Genomic DNA, 18299 nt, shown 5'->3' with positions numbered 1-18299 from the left:
AAAAACTAACAAAACTAAATACTAAATATACTATATAAATTAAATTTAAAAAATCCACAGTGTGCTTGAGGGTGATAAAGCATGAGATGCTTGCAGTGACAGGGCCGGGACTGGCCTGTAGTTCTGTGTGCATGGTAAGGTGCTCAAGAGAGTGAGTGTCATGGTGAAGGTGCAAAAAGTAGTCCAACGGTGGTCCTGTAGTTATGTGTGCATGGTAAGGTGCACAAGAGAGTGAGTGTCATGGTGAAGGTGCAAAAAGTAGTCCAACAGTGCAAGAATAAGGTCTAGAGACCAGCATAAATAATATGGACAAATAGGAGAGTAAAGTATAATGTAGACAAGGTAATATAAAAAACTATGTCAGTGCAAGAACAGGTTGAGATAATAGGGTTACAGCCATTCAGTATTGTAGCAGAAGCCATTGGTCATGTGTGCTAATGTGTCATGTGTGTAAAGTGTAGCAGTAAAACAGTAGTGGGCAGTCAGTACTCAAACATGGAGAGGGTGGAGAGGCAGACAGACTAAGCAGAGAAGTCTATCTCTCCTCTTCCCTTTAGTGAAGCATTGAACAGTTCAATGGCCCTGGGGACAAATGACTTCCTCAGCCTTTCAGTTGTGCATGGCAGTGAGCGAAGTCTCCAGCTGATCAAGCTCTTTTGCTTTTTAATAGTGCTGTAGAGTGGATGACATTCATTGTCCAAGATGTTGATCAGTTTGTTCAGGGTCCTTTTGTCAGACATCGAAGTGATGCACTCCAGTTCAGCTCCCACTACAGAACCAGCTTTCCTTACCAGCCTGTCAAGTCGCCCAGCATCCTTCTTCTTTGTGCTTCCTCCCCAGCATACCACTGCATAGAAGAGGACGCTGACAACAACAGACTGGTAGAACATCCTGAGGAGCTTGCTGCACACATTGAAGGACCGCAGCCTCCTCAGGAAGTACAGCCTGCTCTGCCCTTTCTTGTAGAGTGCGTCAGTGTTGGCTGACCAGTCCAGTTTATTGTCCAGGTGGAGACCCAGATACTTGTAGGTGCTTACCACCTCCACATTGACCCCATCAATGGAGACTGGTAGCAGAGCGGGCTTAGAACTGCGGAAATCCACCACCATCTCCTTGGTCTTTGACTTGAAGGTGATTGAGTTTGCACCATTGCACAAAGTGCTCCCTGTACTGGCTCCTGTACTCCTCATCTTGCTCGTCCCTGATACACCCCACAATTGCAGTATCGTAGCCAAAGTCAGATTTCTACAGGGTGAACAGGACTGGAGAGAGCACAGTTCCCTGTGGCGCTCTGGTGCTGCTGATCACAGTGTCAGAGAGACAGTTCTTCAGTCTGATGAACTGTGGTCGCTCGGTCAGGTAATCTGTAATCCAGGTTACCAGGTGAGCGTCCACACCCATCTGCAAGAGTTTGTCTCCCAGTCTGAGGGGTTGGATGGTGTTAAAAGCACTTGAGAAATCAAAGAACATGATTCTTTTCCCCTTGTCTAGGTGAGAATGTGTCCTGTGTAGAAGATAAGTGATGGCATAGTCCACGCCCACTTTCTCCTAGTATGCAAACTGTAACAGGTCTAGTGCATGGCGTACCTGGGGTCTGAGCATACCTAAGACCAGTCGCTCAATTGTCTTCATCACATGTGATGTTAGAGCGACAGGCCTGTAGTCATTAAGCTCACTGGGGTGTGGCTTCTTAGGGACGGGGGTGAGACATGATGTCTTCCACACACAACTGGGCTATTCACAACCCTGTTACATAACAACAAAAACATGTTGCTCACGTGCCCAGAAAACATGGCCGACATTCGTTTTTCGTCAGCAGAAAGTGAAGAATTCTGAACAGTTTCAGCCCTAATATCTGTTCAAATTCAATTTGAGATGGAAAAGTTGTGTTTTATTTTCATAATCTTTGTTCAGTGAACACATACAACCGTCAGTTTGTTAGCTAACAGAAATTCCGTGAATATGACGTTCAGGCCTATAAACTATAAGTTTACCTGCAACCCTAGACTCCTTGTGGAAGCAGATAGTGCAGTGGTCACAGGCACAGGGCTGCCAACTTTTCAAAAAACCTTGGAGTGAGATTTGGTGGGGCCAACCAAAATTTTGCTGCGGAAATTTTTGTTTGGCTCATTCAGCATTATTACCGTACAGTAAAAAAAACGTACATCAGTGGTTCTCAGGTGTAGTTACCAGGCATGGACGGATTATGAACTTTCGGGCCCCTGGGCCCAGATGTATTAAGGGCTCCCCACTAATTGTCGCATATGTGGAAGGGGGGGGGTTTGGGGTCCTCCCCCAAACATTTTTTAATTTGTTTGATGTGATTTCCTGTATTCTGGTGCATTTTGGGGATGGCCAATACTAAATTCAATCAGATTCATAGCCTACATCCTGATGTGTTGATATTGAGGCAATGATTCCATGCAAAGGCTTGGGCTTCAGGACCCCCTGACACCTTGGGGGCCTGGGACCAGGGGGGTATGGGGGTCCTCCCCCAGAATTTTCTTTTTGGACTAGATGCAATTTCCTGAATTCTGGTACATTTCAACAGGTTATTTAGATACTTCTATATAGCAAAATAAAGCCAGCCTACGAAATTAATAAAACGTAAATCTTGCATAATTGTATGCATAATTTAAAAATGACTCAATATATAGGCTACTTGGCTACGCAATAAGGTTTCCATTACAGCACCGCGGGCATTCAATGAACGCATGAAAGCGGATGGTTTGTTTGAAATCCCAACACTCTTTCAACTACATGGAACGTAATAGTGATCATCAAATACCTCCCCAGATTTCAGTGCTCATCAGTCCCAACATTTTACAATATAATCAAACAGTCCAAAAGTAAATTAAATATCAAACTAAACCGAAAATGTCATGCTTTTGAAGCCCTACCAGTATGCCACTCCAAGAAACGCATGTCTCAAAATAAAACTCGCATAAGAAATAAAGGGCTGTCTCGCATACAATCCTGCCCCTAAAGGCCTGTACTTTGTCTTAAGACCCCGGCCATAATTTGAGGATTTACAGTTTCTAAGTAGACAAACTGGCTTCAGATATCCAACAGAGTGAATACGAGATTGTGCAGTCTTAGCTGTGGTTAGTGACGTGATGCTGTTAATGAGGAGTTTTACATAGCCTAGCGTAAACCTATAGGTTATTATTTATTTGGCGTACCTTTAAGGCTTTTTTCCTTATCAAAAGTGAGGGGGACGACTGATCTCTTCAACACTGCGGGGGATTTGGCGCTTGTCGCTGCATTTCACAGTTCAGAAATGTTAAAAAATGTGTGTACATTTCAGCACTCCATGAAATTATGCAGAAGTGGTCACCTGTGTTATTCAGCTAGTTCATTTAAGATAATATATTGGTCATTGTAATTAGGCCATAGCCTAGCCTATGCTCTTCCTTCTTCAGGATGTACCCATATCTGGGAACGTATGATGTGAATGTTTGCATATGCTTTATATCAATATTTGTGTCTCATTATTTGATTTTCTTCATATTTTGCATTAATGTCACTAGGAAGCATGCTAATATAAATATATTCATTTATCTGTGTAAGTGGGATTGGCTGGAACCTGACAATATAAGAACCATGATAGTGGGATAATCTATGGCTGAGCAATTTACAAAAATGTATGTACTGACAAATAGTTTACATTAGAATACATTATAATTTCGCCCCAATGAGGCTATGTAGAAATGTGTTGCAATTTCAAAACCGGATTACTCAGGAACCACTTATTCCACAGAGGCAAGCTTTATATCCTCGTATTCGGTACCGTTTGCTGTTTATTGTGATATTGGGTTTGCCACGTGTCATGTGAAGGGCAGTGGTGGAGGAAGTACTGAATCTCAGTACTTAAGTAAAAGTACAAATACACAGAGAAATATTTACTTTAGTAAAACTAAAAGTACCACAATGACAACCCTATAAGTAAAAGTAAAAAGTACCTGCTTTTAAATGTACTTTAAGTATTAAAAGTAAAAGTATTTGCATAATGATTTATTCTCTTAATATCTATATCTAAAAGAAAAATTAGTATGGGCTGTGGCATTTTAATTAGTTTTAGGTTATACTCGACTAGATAGTTTTAAGCTAATGCAATTGTGCTTACCATCTGTGGCCCGGTTTATTTCTGGAAAATGCTACGTTTTTTTCGGCCAGCGGTTCTATAATAGTCTACCATTCATTTGTGCCGCAAATGATCAGATGTGTGAGAAGCATGGGCGCCTGTAACTTCGCTGATCCGGGGATAGCAATCTCATCGGAGAGGAGGCCCTGTTGGTCTGACGCTGCAGATAACACAGGGCACAGAACACAGTTGCATGTCCAGTGTAGCCATGGGTCTGGTGAATATAGCCTACCGAATGCAGATGGCTACAAGCTCACGCTTTGCCTGGTCTAGACTATAAGCTTATGTTTCAAAGATTTAGAAGCTGGGCACGTAGCGCTCCAGAATCTTATAGCCTAGCAACCCCGCCCCCTGGTAAAACAAACGTGTTTGTCAGAGAGAAAAAAAATCTGATCATAAAATGTATCGTAAAAAGGAATGATGGTGTTGTAGAAATGTAGCGGAGTAAAAGTACAGATAATTGCTGTAAAATGTAACGAAGAAAAAGTCAAAAGTATGCACTATAAATTCTACTTAAGTACCAATACGCGGAAAATTTACTTAAGTACAGTAACGAAGTATTTGTAGGCCTACTTCGTTACATTCCACCACTGGTGAAGGGTTAGTGAGATATTTAACCGAGAGAAATGGGTGTGCACTGTGTGCAAAATGCAAATATGATTAGCCTATCATTGGGAAGCTTAGATTCCGCTCGTTCACATGATGTGTGATATCATATGTATAGGTTTAGTTTAGTTGAACCTCATCTGTCAGGTATTTGAACCTACCAGGTTGACACAATTTAAAAAATTACACAGACGGGGTGCTCTTGAACCCTCTCACCGTCTCTGAAAGCATAACTACAGTAGTCGATCAGTGGCTCAACAGGTAGATCTATAGATAGGCTAAACTCATTTTTCAGGCATCTGACCAACCGGGTTGACACTTAACAACGAAGCCCGTAGGTTCCATGTTTTTGTCGCAAATAGGGTACAGAGAATCAGGGAAAAAAACTGATCCTTCCCAGTGGTACTACGTCAGCACTGATCAAAATCCAGCTGACCACTCCTCCAGAGGCCTCAGTGTGACTGAGCTGATGCGTGAGAAATCGGGGGTGTGGCACGTGAGCGTGTAAAATTAATCAAATGCGTGTGTCTCACGGCCAATGCGTGAGAGTTGGCAGCTCTGAGGCAAGGGTTGGCATGCGGGAGACCGGGGTTTGATTCCCGTGTGATGCGTTTGAGTGAGTGTGCATGTGTACCAACGTCTCTGGAGAGAAGGCGCGCAATTTGAACAAGAAATCGGTTCTCAAACGGAAGTTTTGATTGCAACAATTAGCTAGTTCATGCACCAGGGTGTAAATAGCATGCAGTACTATAAACACCAGGGTACGAATAGCATCCAATTCTAACTGTACATTGATGCAAACAGCATACCTTATTCAGAGTGTCTATTACACAGCTGAGCTATTCACACTCTGTTGTGTAACAAAAAAAAACATGTTGCTTGTTTTAAAAAAATAAATAAAATATTATTACATTGTGTGATCAATATGCCAGATTAAATGCACAGGGGTGCAAATAGCATACACTGATATTTGTACCAGACGAGGTACTAATAGAACACATTGCTGTGTGCACCGGGGTACGAACAACATACATTGATATTTGTACCTGACGGGGTACTAATAGGACACATTGCTGTGTGCACCGGGGTACGAATAGCATACACTGCTAATTGTACCAGGGGTGCAAATAGCCTTACCCTAAACTTTTTCTATTGCTTCTCTGACGGTGAAATCTCTTGCAGCATAGGGGCATTTAATTTCAATGAGTCCACTCTGCCCATTCTTGCATACAACTCCATCTGGAGATACTTCTAGGAATGGGCAGAGTGGATTCACAACCAATCCAATTGAATGCAAGTGGCAGCCTCTCTTTTTCATGTAGATGGTGTTTGCTACCTTTTCGTTGACTTGGCCATATGATGTAGGTTTTGATTAGAAAATTTGAGTTTTTGAAGGTGTTTTTGCAGAAAACCTTAATTACAATCTTTTTTCCTGTTCATAATTGTTCCAAAATTAGATGCTGTTACTTGTTTTTGTCTTTCTTTGTGCCAAATATTACATTAATTTTGTAATCTGGTGTTGCTTTCCAGTTGATTTGCCTCAGCCTTAGTTATGGCGGTCCACTCACTGCTGTATTTACTCGGCTCAATGTGTTCCTCTGTTGGATAATCAAAATCCCCACAGGTCTCTGCATCTAAAGGCTGATTTATTGCTTCAATAAGTGGTCCCTGAAAATAGAAATAATTAAGATGGTCTGTTATCTTAACTTTTAGACATTTAGATTTCACCATATGTTGGACATGCTTGCATTGGCTGCTGAAAATGACACTGACTGTATAAAGATGCAGGTGGCCAAATTGATAATTGAAGATGAGGCACTTCTGCGTGAACAAACAACACAAACAAAGAAGGAAGAAGAAAGAAGAGAAGATTTGGGTGTGTCGTTCCTACAACATAACAAGGATAGGTTCTCAGAGTAGGAGATCAATAGAAGATCAGCTTCTTTTGATTTTGATCAAATTAAGACAGTTTTGATTTCATGCACATAAGCAACTTATTTGAAATTTCACACCCAGACGCAAGTTCTCTTTTTAACAATTGGATAAACTATATGTTTTTTAGATGCTTCTCCATCATCATGTGGCCACATCACGATACAATTATTGAAATGATGCCAGACATTTTTTTAAAAGAATTCCCAAACACTTTACTCATACTTGATGCAACAGAGATTAAAATTCAGCGCCCCAGCTCCATGACTCGTCAGAGTCAGTGTTACAGTGAAGTCTCAGTTAGTGCAACACACTAAGGACTGGTTGGGATAGAAGCAAGGGGTGGAGTCATCTTTGCTTCGATGCTTTTTACAGGAGGAATATCAGACAAGGATCTCACTCGTCAAAGTGGGCTTCTAGAAACATTAAAAGATTTGATTGCAGAGGAGAAGATTAATGTAGGGGATGGTCTCATGGCTGACAAAGGATTTAGGATAGAGGAGGAAGTGGGAAAAATTGGACTTCACCTGAATATCCCTCCCTTTGCACGCAGTACTGGTCAGATGATCAACGCAGAAATTAAAGTCACAGAGAAAATTGCTCGCCACCGCGTTCACGTAGAAAGAGCTATAGCGCGAATTAAATCTTTCAAAATTTTAAGCAACAGAATTGGCCTTTCATTGTTTGGATGCGTAAACCAAATATGGTTTGTATGTTGCTTTTTAACCAACGTCTTCAACTTCTTAATTAAATAAAAGTATACAGGGGATGCTGTGGTCCAGTGCCTCATGGACTTTACTTACAGTACATGGTAGGATAAAGGTGATCCAACAGGTGCTGGTCCAAATGGTGTCACAATTAACTTTGTAGTGGCTGTGTTGTCTTCCACCAGATAAGATATCGAGCTAGTCTTTAGTCTTTCAATAGATTTATGTCTTCGCTCTCAACAGTAATTTTTCTGAAAATAGATAAGAACTGTGCTCTTTAAAGGGACACCAGGCAACGTTTTCGTATTAATTATCAATGTTTTCATATTCATTTGTTCTTTACAGTAATGTCATGTCAAACCTAATTTAAACATGGGATGCCACCTCTGCATTAATATTGTGCTTATTGTGTTCATTGATAATACCTGTTGTCTTCAAACTTGGCCATGACGGCGCCTATTCCTTTGAAGATTGAAAGGTTTTGAAATAACCATTTGTGAGACGGGCTCTGGTAATATTTTTTCTCCACGTGGCTTGTCCCATTGCTGGGGCATAATTGTCGAAGACAGTAAGGTAGGGACATCTTTTATGCCACTTATCTTCCGCGTCTCAAGTAGATATATCATGGCAATGACATGAGAGCTACTGCCATCACCACTGAAACAAAATCATTATGCGGGACATAGCCTGCGATAGGCCTACTGTACTTATGACTGAGGGAAGTCAGCACAAGCCAACAGTTAGTTTAGGCTAATATAAAACGTATGTCCTAGTGTTGACACTTGCAGTGCGAATCCACCAGTCTCCTCTCTTTTAAAGTCGATTTCGAAATTGACAATATGACAAGCGTCAGATTTCTGTTGGCTGGGATAAACTTCTCCCCTAACGCTGATTGTGCCTATAACGTTGATGTTATGTACCCAAATAAATGGTCTGGCATGACTAGAACGCTCCTGGCGAAAGGTCAATTGGTCAACTTTATTTTGCAGCTTTTGAATCTGCCAGTCATATGGAGGACCTAAAATGACTTTAAACTAGATGCATGACCGCCGCTCAGTCCTGTACATCCTCTCCATGAATATAAATCACGCTTGTTAATTTGTCTCTAGCTAAGTAATGTCTACTTAGCCTGGGGAAACCCTGACCAACCTCCGGCAAATTTGAGATTTGCTCTGCAGGTCCATCTGGTCAAGAGCCCATTCATTTCCAAATCCAGGCACCAATCACAACCACTGAGGCGGGCTTTACACGATGACGATAGCGCAGGGAAGTTGAAACTGAAGTACTTTCAAAAATAAAAATACAAATATGCATGACATATTTAAATGTCAAACATGTCCTTGTATCACAACACAGGAAGCATGCATAAGGATGTAGATCCAGGAATGCACTAATATTTTGTTAGTAGTACCAGTTTGCAACAATTATTAGTTAACACTAAGTTGTAAACACTTCAGAAAAAATAATAAAAACTGGATATACCAAAAAACTTTGATGTAATCGCTTCCTGCCAGGACTTTTACGGGCTTTAGAAGTAACGTCGACGCAGCGGTAGATAGCAGCAGAGTAGAAGCCATCAGGCAAGTGTTATTTAAATAAACTCCTGGTTTACTTACAAACTTTCCAATGCCTCGTTTTATGAGTACAGAACGTAGTTGTACTGTAGAAGTTTCGTACCATTCAGGACATTTTTAGTGGGGTAATTTACGAGATACTCTATAGGTTCCATACGCGCCTGCAGAAAGTCATTTGTTTCTGACAGCGCTACTCGACCAGGGTTCGACCAAGGGAAAACAGGTTCTGGGAGGTTGTTTGGCTCGGGGTCATAGTGCAAAAGACCCTAGGGTGAAATTACTCCAAACCATCGCTTTAACTAACTCATATCTCTAAGACCGTTTTCATAAGATTGATCTTAAATCACAATTCCGGAGAGACACTATTTGATCTAACAACACGCCCATGTCAACTAGTTTCGGGGATACATTTCAATATGTCATGATGCAGTTTTCTAACAGCCGAAATCACATAGCCTGGGCTATATGGGCTACATTAAGATAACTTAAAGGACCAGTATGTAGGAAATAATGGAAAATAAAATAAAATAATAAACCATTCCAAAAATTATCACCATATGTCGTCAGAGAGTAAAGAAACACGATGAATTGAAGTAATGGCTTATTTGACAACATTACTATAACCTGTAAAACCCTATCCTGACGAGCCAGACCCATATGAAGATGTAGGGTCTGGGAACTTACCATTGGCACTGCTCAATCCGAGGGGTGGGATAAACGGTTGTCTTTCAAATTTCCTCTGCATGCAATAGGATAACGCTACAACTCATGAGTCTCATGCATTTTTCCACCAGCAGAGCTAGTTGGCTAATTGATCAAGCTTTTGCCAAAAAAAGCTTAACTTGAATCGCGATTCAAAGACCGCTGTTCGTCAGCAGCAGCATCCATCTTCATTGTATTCAAGTAGCAGGTAATTCACGCGGAACAGTCGCCGACTCTGTACACGATGTGATTGGCCTGATTGAAGTTTCATTTTTCCAGCTCACAAGTCAACAGAGAGTTGCTAGACTACCCTGGCTGCAAATTACATTTGCTGCTGCTAGGGTGCGTCTAGATTTCTAGGCTAATAAAACCCGTGAAAAAAAAATTAGTTACGGGGCGGAATCTCTTGGAATTTTTGTTTATGTTTTGAACGATTTAATTCTAGAGTAGCGTATTAATAATGGGCTGGCAACTTCCGTCCGAGACACAGAAACGATGGCAGCATAGCGGAACAGCTCCCGAGTAATTTAACATTTCCCATGCCTCTAAACTTCGAATTGTCTATGCGAATGTTAAATATGGAGTAGAGGGGCAAGGATGTCAGCTAGGGGTAAAAAAGATGGCAAAGAAATAAAAAAAACCCAAGGCAAACGGGAACGCAAAGTGGGAATGCTAACACGGCTAGCCCTGACGAAGAACCCATGGCTAATCTAGGTTTAATCCTTCAAGAGTTAAGAGATTTGACCGGTGTGGTGGATTTCTATGACTTAAAGGATGCATGTATGGTTTTTTTTATAAACTTTGATATTACTGCAATTATTATGAGACTTCAAGGCCTGTACACATCTTAAGCAGACCAGACCAGGTGTCAAAGAGTGGGGTGAATGAGTGCACAGTGACACTGGGCCTAGACGGTCAAGAGCAAGAGGATGAGGTAATGGTAACTGGAAAAAAACAGAATCAGACAGTTTTGCATATAATTTTTATGCATGATATGACAAGGGGTCCCACCAATATCCGTAACCTTGGTGGATGCTGATAGGCCAGCAGGTGTTTTTCGAGGGAGGCGAGAAGGCCCAACTTCAAGGTTAAGGAGTATAAAAGATAGGCTGCAGCCATTTTGATTTCAGATCTCATCGGGGGCCGCCATCTGATGACATCTCACCTCACCCTATTGCTTGACACCTGGTCTGAACGTTGTTTAGACTGGATTATCACTGCAATACGGTGAATAAAGATTCAGCAGTCTTCAGAGATCTCCTGTCTATTCTGTCTCCTTCGGACGCCTTGTCCCAGAGTGCTAATTAGTAATAGTCAAGTGATAAATTGCTAGTGGATTGAAAGTGGACTAGTTTTTCCACGACACAGGACAATAAATCTCAACTAGAGGAAATCAAAGGAGAAATAACTAAAACCAATACTAGACTGGAGGAGGCCGAAGACCGAATAGAAAAGGCAGAAGAGAGATTACAAAATGTAGAGTTATGTCAGAAATGCTTAAACTCCATGCACAAATGGAAGCTAAATTAACCGAGCAAGAGAGCCACTCACAATGAGAAAACATGCGCCTATATGGGATTCCTGAAGGGGCCGAAAAGGACAGCATCGGTGGTGGAGTTTGTAGAAAAACTGCTGAGGGATAATCTTGATATAGTAGATACAACAACTCTACAAATTGAGAGAGCCCATCGCTCACTAGGACCTATGCCACCATCACAGGCACAGCCAAGATCAATCGTTGTGAAATTCGCCAGCTTTCGAACCAAAGAGACTATACTTCGCAATGCATGGCAAAAGAAGGGCCTGATGTTGGAAGGAAACCGAATTAATGTTGACAACGATTACCCACCGCAAATTCTACAAAGGCGAAAGGAGTATGCAGAAGGTAGAAAAGTTCTCAAGGATCGAGACATCAAGTTTCAAACGTTGTTTCCTGCCTGGCTAAAAGTGAAATACCAGGAAGGAGACAAGATATATGAGACCGTGGAAGAGGCAACGAAAGACCTGGCCAAGAGGGGATTTAACATCGTGCCTGTCAAGCCACCTGAGACAATGATGGAGTGCCTTCAGAAATTAAGCTGGCAGAGAAGCGGACGAGGCCGACAAGGGAATGGCACTAGTGCTGGCGGTACCACGCTTTACAAAGAGCGGCTGCAAGCCTTTCGAAGATATTCTTCACCTCAAAATGACTGGTTAGTAGCATAAGATAAACGGGTTTTCCAACCGACCCAACCCCCGGCCTTGGAATGGTGAGTTTTGGTTATTTGACTGTTTAGCCCATTATAGAGCAATGTGACTTTATAGATGACCTAGCAACGCTATATTTCCACAAGAATCGGGACAACTATGGACATGGAACTCTGCTATGCGGACACCCCCGAGGGCCCTCCCACTCATCGAGAGTGAGGCTTTCCCTCAAAGCCACCTATTGCTATCTGGTGTAGGGTCACAAGTGAGACCCATACTGTGGAAAACGTCCTTATGTTTTTATTTCTCTATTTTGTTAAGTGTTCACAATTTGTTTGTTTACAGCTGTTCTGTGCTGTAAAGGTGAAGTTTTTCACTCAAATGCAGGACATGACAATTGATGTAAGCCTTAATGCAAAGTAGTTGTAATGTTAACGGTTTAAATAACCCAGTCAAAAGAGGGACGTTTTTGTCAAAACTCAAGAAAGACAAGTACCAAATAGCATACCTCCAAGAAACCCATCTAAATGCCATTGAACATGCCAAACTAAACAGAATGGGTATTAAATATGTCTTTTCATCATCTGATAAATCTGGACATAAAAGAGGAGTACCCATATTTGTAGCAAGAGGAGTTATTTATGAACACATGTCAGAATTCTCTGATACAGAAGGCAGATATGTGATGATAATAGGCAAACTAGAAGGGATCATTGTAAGTTTCCTTAATGTGTACCTGCCTCCTGGTAGTGGATGGGTGTTTCACAGGAAAATATTTGACTTGATGGCAACAAAAGCACAAGGGGTTGTAATCTGTTGTGGGGACTTTAATGTACACCTAAACCCTAAACTAGATGTTTCAACTAGCAAGTCAGAGACAAAACGTATAAGTAGAAAGATGATTGCCTTGATGAAAGAACTGGGCATTGTAGATATATGGAGAGAACTAAATCCTGTTAGCCAAGATTATACTTACTACTCCTCGCCACATGCGGTATACACAGAATAGATTACTTTTTTACTTTTAGTATAGACCTACACAAAATTGAAAGGTGTGATATAGGCACAATCGCTCTTTCAGACCATAGCCCTGTATTTATATCTCTGTTAATGAACAGAGAGCAAAGGTCTACACTATGGAGATTGAATTCAAATATATTGAACAATCCAGACACCAAAGAGTATCTAATAGCAGAAATAAACACATTTTTTGACCTAAATGATAATGGGGAAGTGACACCAGATATCCTCTGGGATACACTCAAAGCAGTTATGAGGGGTAAAATTATTGCCACTACCTCATTGACGAAAAAAGACAGACAAAAGCTACAAGACCTTGAGACCAAATTAAAGCATTTACAAAGGGTTCACAGTGATACGTTAGATGAAAGGAAATAAAAGGAAAGGAAATAAAAGGAGTAAGGAATGAGATAGAGGAAATGAGCACACAGAAAATACAAAAGAAATATATATTTCTAAAACAATGTTATTATGAGGTTGGAGGAAAGGCAATGAAGCTTCTGACATAAACTAAGAAGCAGCAAGCAGACAATGCAATTTTCAAAATCAGAAACCCAGAATCTGGGATAATTGAACACAGACTGGAACAAATCCAACAAAGCTTTGAAAAGTTTTACAAAACGCTCTATTCTCAGCAATATAAGCAATACTCATCACATTGACTCATTTTTGAACTCACTTGATTTACCCTCTATTTCTGAAAAACAAAATGAACAATTAGCATCAGAAATAACAACTGAGGAATTAAATGCAGCCATCTCTAGGTTGAAAGCGAATAAGTCACCAGGCCCAGATGGTTTCACGGCGGAGTGGTACAAATCTCTGCGAGAGCAGTTACTCCCAATATTACTGCAGCCGTATAACTGGATCCTAAAAGAAAGCAAAATTCCACCCTCCTGGAAAGAAGCTATAATTTCATTGATTCCTAAGGAAGGGAAAGACAAACTTGATTGTGGAAGTTTTCGTCCTATTAGCGTACTAAATATAGACTGTAAATTATTTACATCAATACTAGCACATAGAATAGATAAGATCTTACCTAAATTAATTCATACAGACCAGACTGGTTTTATAAGACAAAGGCAAACACAAGATAATTTGAGAAGAACCCTCCACATTATTAATCACATCGTACAAAAAGACACAGAGGCAATGCTTGTAAGTTTAGATGCAGAAAAGGCCTTTGACTCTGTCAGGTGGTCTTTTCTTTATAAAGTACTTTCAAAATTTGGCTTACACAAATCGATCATTGACACATTCCAAGCTCTATATGATAGTCCTTCTGCCAGGATTAAAGTTAATGGTGCCCTTTCAAAGGCATTCATCCTGGAACGTGGAACAAGACAGGGTTGTCCAGCCTCACCCGTGCTTTTTGCATTATTTCTTGAACCACTGAGTCAATGGATACGACAGAATTGTGATATTAAAGGGATAAATATAAATTTGAGAGAATGACTCAGAGAATGACTCTGACATTCCCTAAGCTAATGACTGCTTTAGAAAAATATGGCGCTCTCTCAGGATATAAACTGAATGTTCAAAAGAAGCAAGTGCTTACTTTTCATTATGATCCACATAGTTCCTTAGTAGAGAAGTACCAACTAAGATGGGAGGCAGACCATATACGATATCTTGGTGTCAATCTACCAAAGGATATTTCAACACTGTCAATCTTGATCCTCGGTACCAGGAATCTGTAAACCATATAACAAAACAGAAAATATGTAAAAAAAGAATTCCTACATTGTTTTGAAACCTGTTGGCTTCAATAAAGATAGAATTTCAAAAAAAATAAATAATGGGCTGGCGTGTTCTCCTATTGGGGATGCCAGATTAGAAAAGGCCAACTGTCAACAGCTGGCAGTTATAGTCATGAACGAGTAGGCCTAGCCTTCGAGAGGCAGGCAAATTTCCAAAATTAAAACATGAAACCAATTAAGTGGACATCGGAGGAGCTTCCTGAGATGGCGACGTCTTTGTCAAACGAAGAACGGTACCGGGCCGCAGGACATTCCTAACCGGGCTGTAGCCTACGACATGAGTTTAAAAAAAAATGCATGCAAACTAAACTAAATTTAATTTGCAATAATCTCACGTTTTTACATGGCATAGGCCTATATGCAGTTGTTTGATTGCACGCATGTTTGCATTTTGCAAGGTCTATTTTCTTACGTCTGTCTGTCCTGCCTTCAACACTTTTACATATTGCCTTCAGCGCTGTGCAGCCTCAGGACAGCTCACTTCACTTGATCATTTCTTAGCGAACGGTAGTGTCACACAAAGTTAGCTAAACTGCTAGAATGAGCAACAAAAAACAAGCATCTTTAGCAGGTCACTGGCCAGAGTGTTTGAGTTGCGAGAGCAGAAAAAAAAAGTCACCGTTAGCTGCACATTTTAGTGATGAGGACTGGGTGTCAAAACTCGCTTACCTGTGTGACATATTTGGGTTGCTTAATGACCTCAACCTGTCACTCCAGGGGAGAATGACGACTGTCTTTAAACTGGCAGATAAAGTCGCTGCATTTAAAGCCAAGCTTGATTTGTAGGGACGACGAGTGGTGTATTTGATATGTTCCAAAAAGTAGTGGGGGTTTTGGGAGAGACTGAGGCAGGGCCCTTTCTCTCGCAGCTGGTGCGCGATCACCTTGTTGCGCTCTCAAATGAGTTTGAGCGTTACTTCCCATCCTTTAAAGATTCACGGCTAACCAATGAGTGGGTCCGCAACCCATTTGTCAATATCCCGAATAGTCCTAACTTGTCAGCGCAAGAGGAAGAGCAGTTGATCGAAATTTCAAATGACGGTGGTCTTAAGAGTGTGTATAAGGAAACCTCTCTGGCGGGTTTTTGGATCAAAACCAAAGCAGAATATCCCGAGATAGCCGTAAAAGCGCTGAAAACGTTTCCCACCACGTATCTATGCGAGGCCGGGTTTTCGGCAATGACTGCAACTAGACAAATTGCGCAATCGACTGGACATTAACACACTGAGGGTGTCACTGTATTCCATCACCCCAGATGGAAGCTTCTTGTTGCAGGGAAACAAGCAGGGCTCCCACTGATTATATTCGTAATGCACGTTTAGTTCCCATGTTTTGTTCCCATATTTTGTTAAGCATGTTCACACTTATAGATGTAGCTTCAAGTTGTTCAATATTCATAGTTCATATTGTTCAATTTTCACTTCTTCAAGTTCACGTTCACAAGAGATCTTACCTTCACTGTTCATACATAACTGGAGCTAGTTCTTTTCAAGTAATTCATGCACAACACATATGGAACATGGAACCCCCAAACCCCCCCCGCCGGTCCGTGAAAAAAAAATAGGAATCAAACCGGTCCATGGTACATAAAAGGTTGGGGACCCCTGGCCTAGGCTAAACTTCATCTGCATCGCTAACTTAAGCTAAATATGTTAAATTGGTTAGAGAGGTATTTTTTGTTTTCATGTTTCTGTAATGTGTAGCTGGGTCATGGTTGGAGAGACGTTAAAGCAGTTGCAGGTCAATTAACGCTAGCTAAGTCTTCATCACATCTGGCAACCCAGAAGAGGCTCGCGTCTAGGTAGTCTTGAGAACGTTCACCAGTGTTTTGATTTTGGCCTACAGAACGTTCGGTAACAATCCTACAAATCACTCCTTTAAGTCTCCTTGGATATTGCTACTGCAACACTTTAGAATAGAAGTCTTTATTATCCACTGCTGTGGAAATTCATCTTTGGCCCCACAAACATATAGCACACACAAACATGACTATACAGCAGGTACAACATATAGCACACACAAACAAGACTTCACAGCAGGTACAACATATAGCACACACAAACAAGACTACACAGCACATACAACATATAGCACACACAGACAAAACTACACAGCAGGTACAACATATGGAGACATGGAAATGTGTAAAAAAGGTAGATCTCAGTAAAATCAATAAATAATACATAATATAAGTTAGTCCAAGATATCAAAGGTTCAATGGGGGAGGGGATTATGAATTATAAAAACTCATAAATTAAATTGATTTAGCAAAATAATGATGGTTTAAAATATTTCTTGAAAATGTTAGGCACGCATCGTGCTGGTAAATTGGTGATCATTCTGGGTGTTGTGTTGTGTTGGGTCTCGACTTCATTTAGTGCATTTGTAGGAGCTTGAAATTAAGGATCTGACCATATTGGAGGCATTGCCTGTTGCACTTAACAGATAGGTTAACACAAATCACAATAACCAAACTGGCGAATGAAGTTGTCACTCAGACAACTCTGCTTTAAGGACACCGATTGATTAATTTCATTAGGTCAAATAGCATCTCTCCAGCAAAATCTTCTCCCAGTTTCCCACCTTAAGCGCATGGGAATTTTTTTTCCCCAGTGAAAACATCATCATTCATGTCACCTCATGAGGTTATAAGAGGTGGAAAACTGGGGGAAGATTGTATTATAATACGGCTTTAGCAGGACCCACACACTGAAACATACATGTAACTGCACTCTGCATGGCTAAGCAGGCAGATGTTATTGTTATCATATTTTGTGATATAAAGTAGATGCCCATTTGAGCTAATTTCAGGATTCATATGTGAACACCAAAGGTGTAAATCTGTATTTCGGCAACGGCTAGAATCAGTTGGGCAAAGGCTAGAATCACACATAGCAACTTGTAGGCCTAGTTCTACTGAAAAACAAAAAGGGAGCCTCTTTTTTGTGAATGAACTGAGGTGAGTGTGATTTGTTGAACATGGCAGTTGTCATGAAAAGTTGTTTAAAGTGATAACATCCCTCTCCCCTCCTAAAAATATGAACATTTTATCCCCCTCCTAAAAATATAAAGTATAAACATATGAACACAATGGACAAACATTTTTTAAAAATACTTAATTAACCTACCTGAAGATGGCGACAAAGTTAATGTCAATGCCTCATTGACCTTTGACACACACAAAAAAGCAGGTCCCAGGCACTCAGTCAGACGTAAAAAGAGGAGAAGGAATGAATTAAAAAGCCTTTATTTGGTATTGTCATTTAAAAAAAAAAATACAACCCCAAAACAGAAAAAGTTGGGACGTTATGTAAAATGTGAATAAAAACAGAATGTAATTAATCTGCAAATCTCTTAAACTCATATTTAGTTGTAAAAAGGACACAGACAAAATATCAAATGTTGAAAATGACAAATTTGACTATTGCATGGAAAACATATGTTCATTTTGAATTTGATACCAGCAACATGTTTCAAAAAAAGTTGGGATGGGGGTAACAAAATGCTGGAGATGTTGTGTAATGATAAAGATATTTAAATATTCTCAATATTCTTGAGAGGATATATGTCAGTTTAGTGGAGAGCATCCTTACTTATAACATTTCTGTCTGGTATGGTCACTTGACTTTACACAATAAGAACAAGCTGTCCAAATTGTTAAAATGGC

Source organism: Alosa sapidissima, chromosome 3, assembly GCF_018492685.1.
Source record: "Alosa sapidissima isolate fAloSap1 chromosome 3, fAloSap1.pri, whole genome shotgun sequence".
Taxonomy (NCBI): domain Eukaryota; kingdom Metazoa; phylum Chordata; class Actinopteri; order Clupeiformes; family Clupeidae; genus Alosa; species Alosa sapidissima.
Note: the sequence above shows the minus strand (reverse complement) of the source record.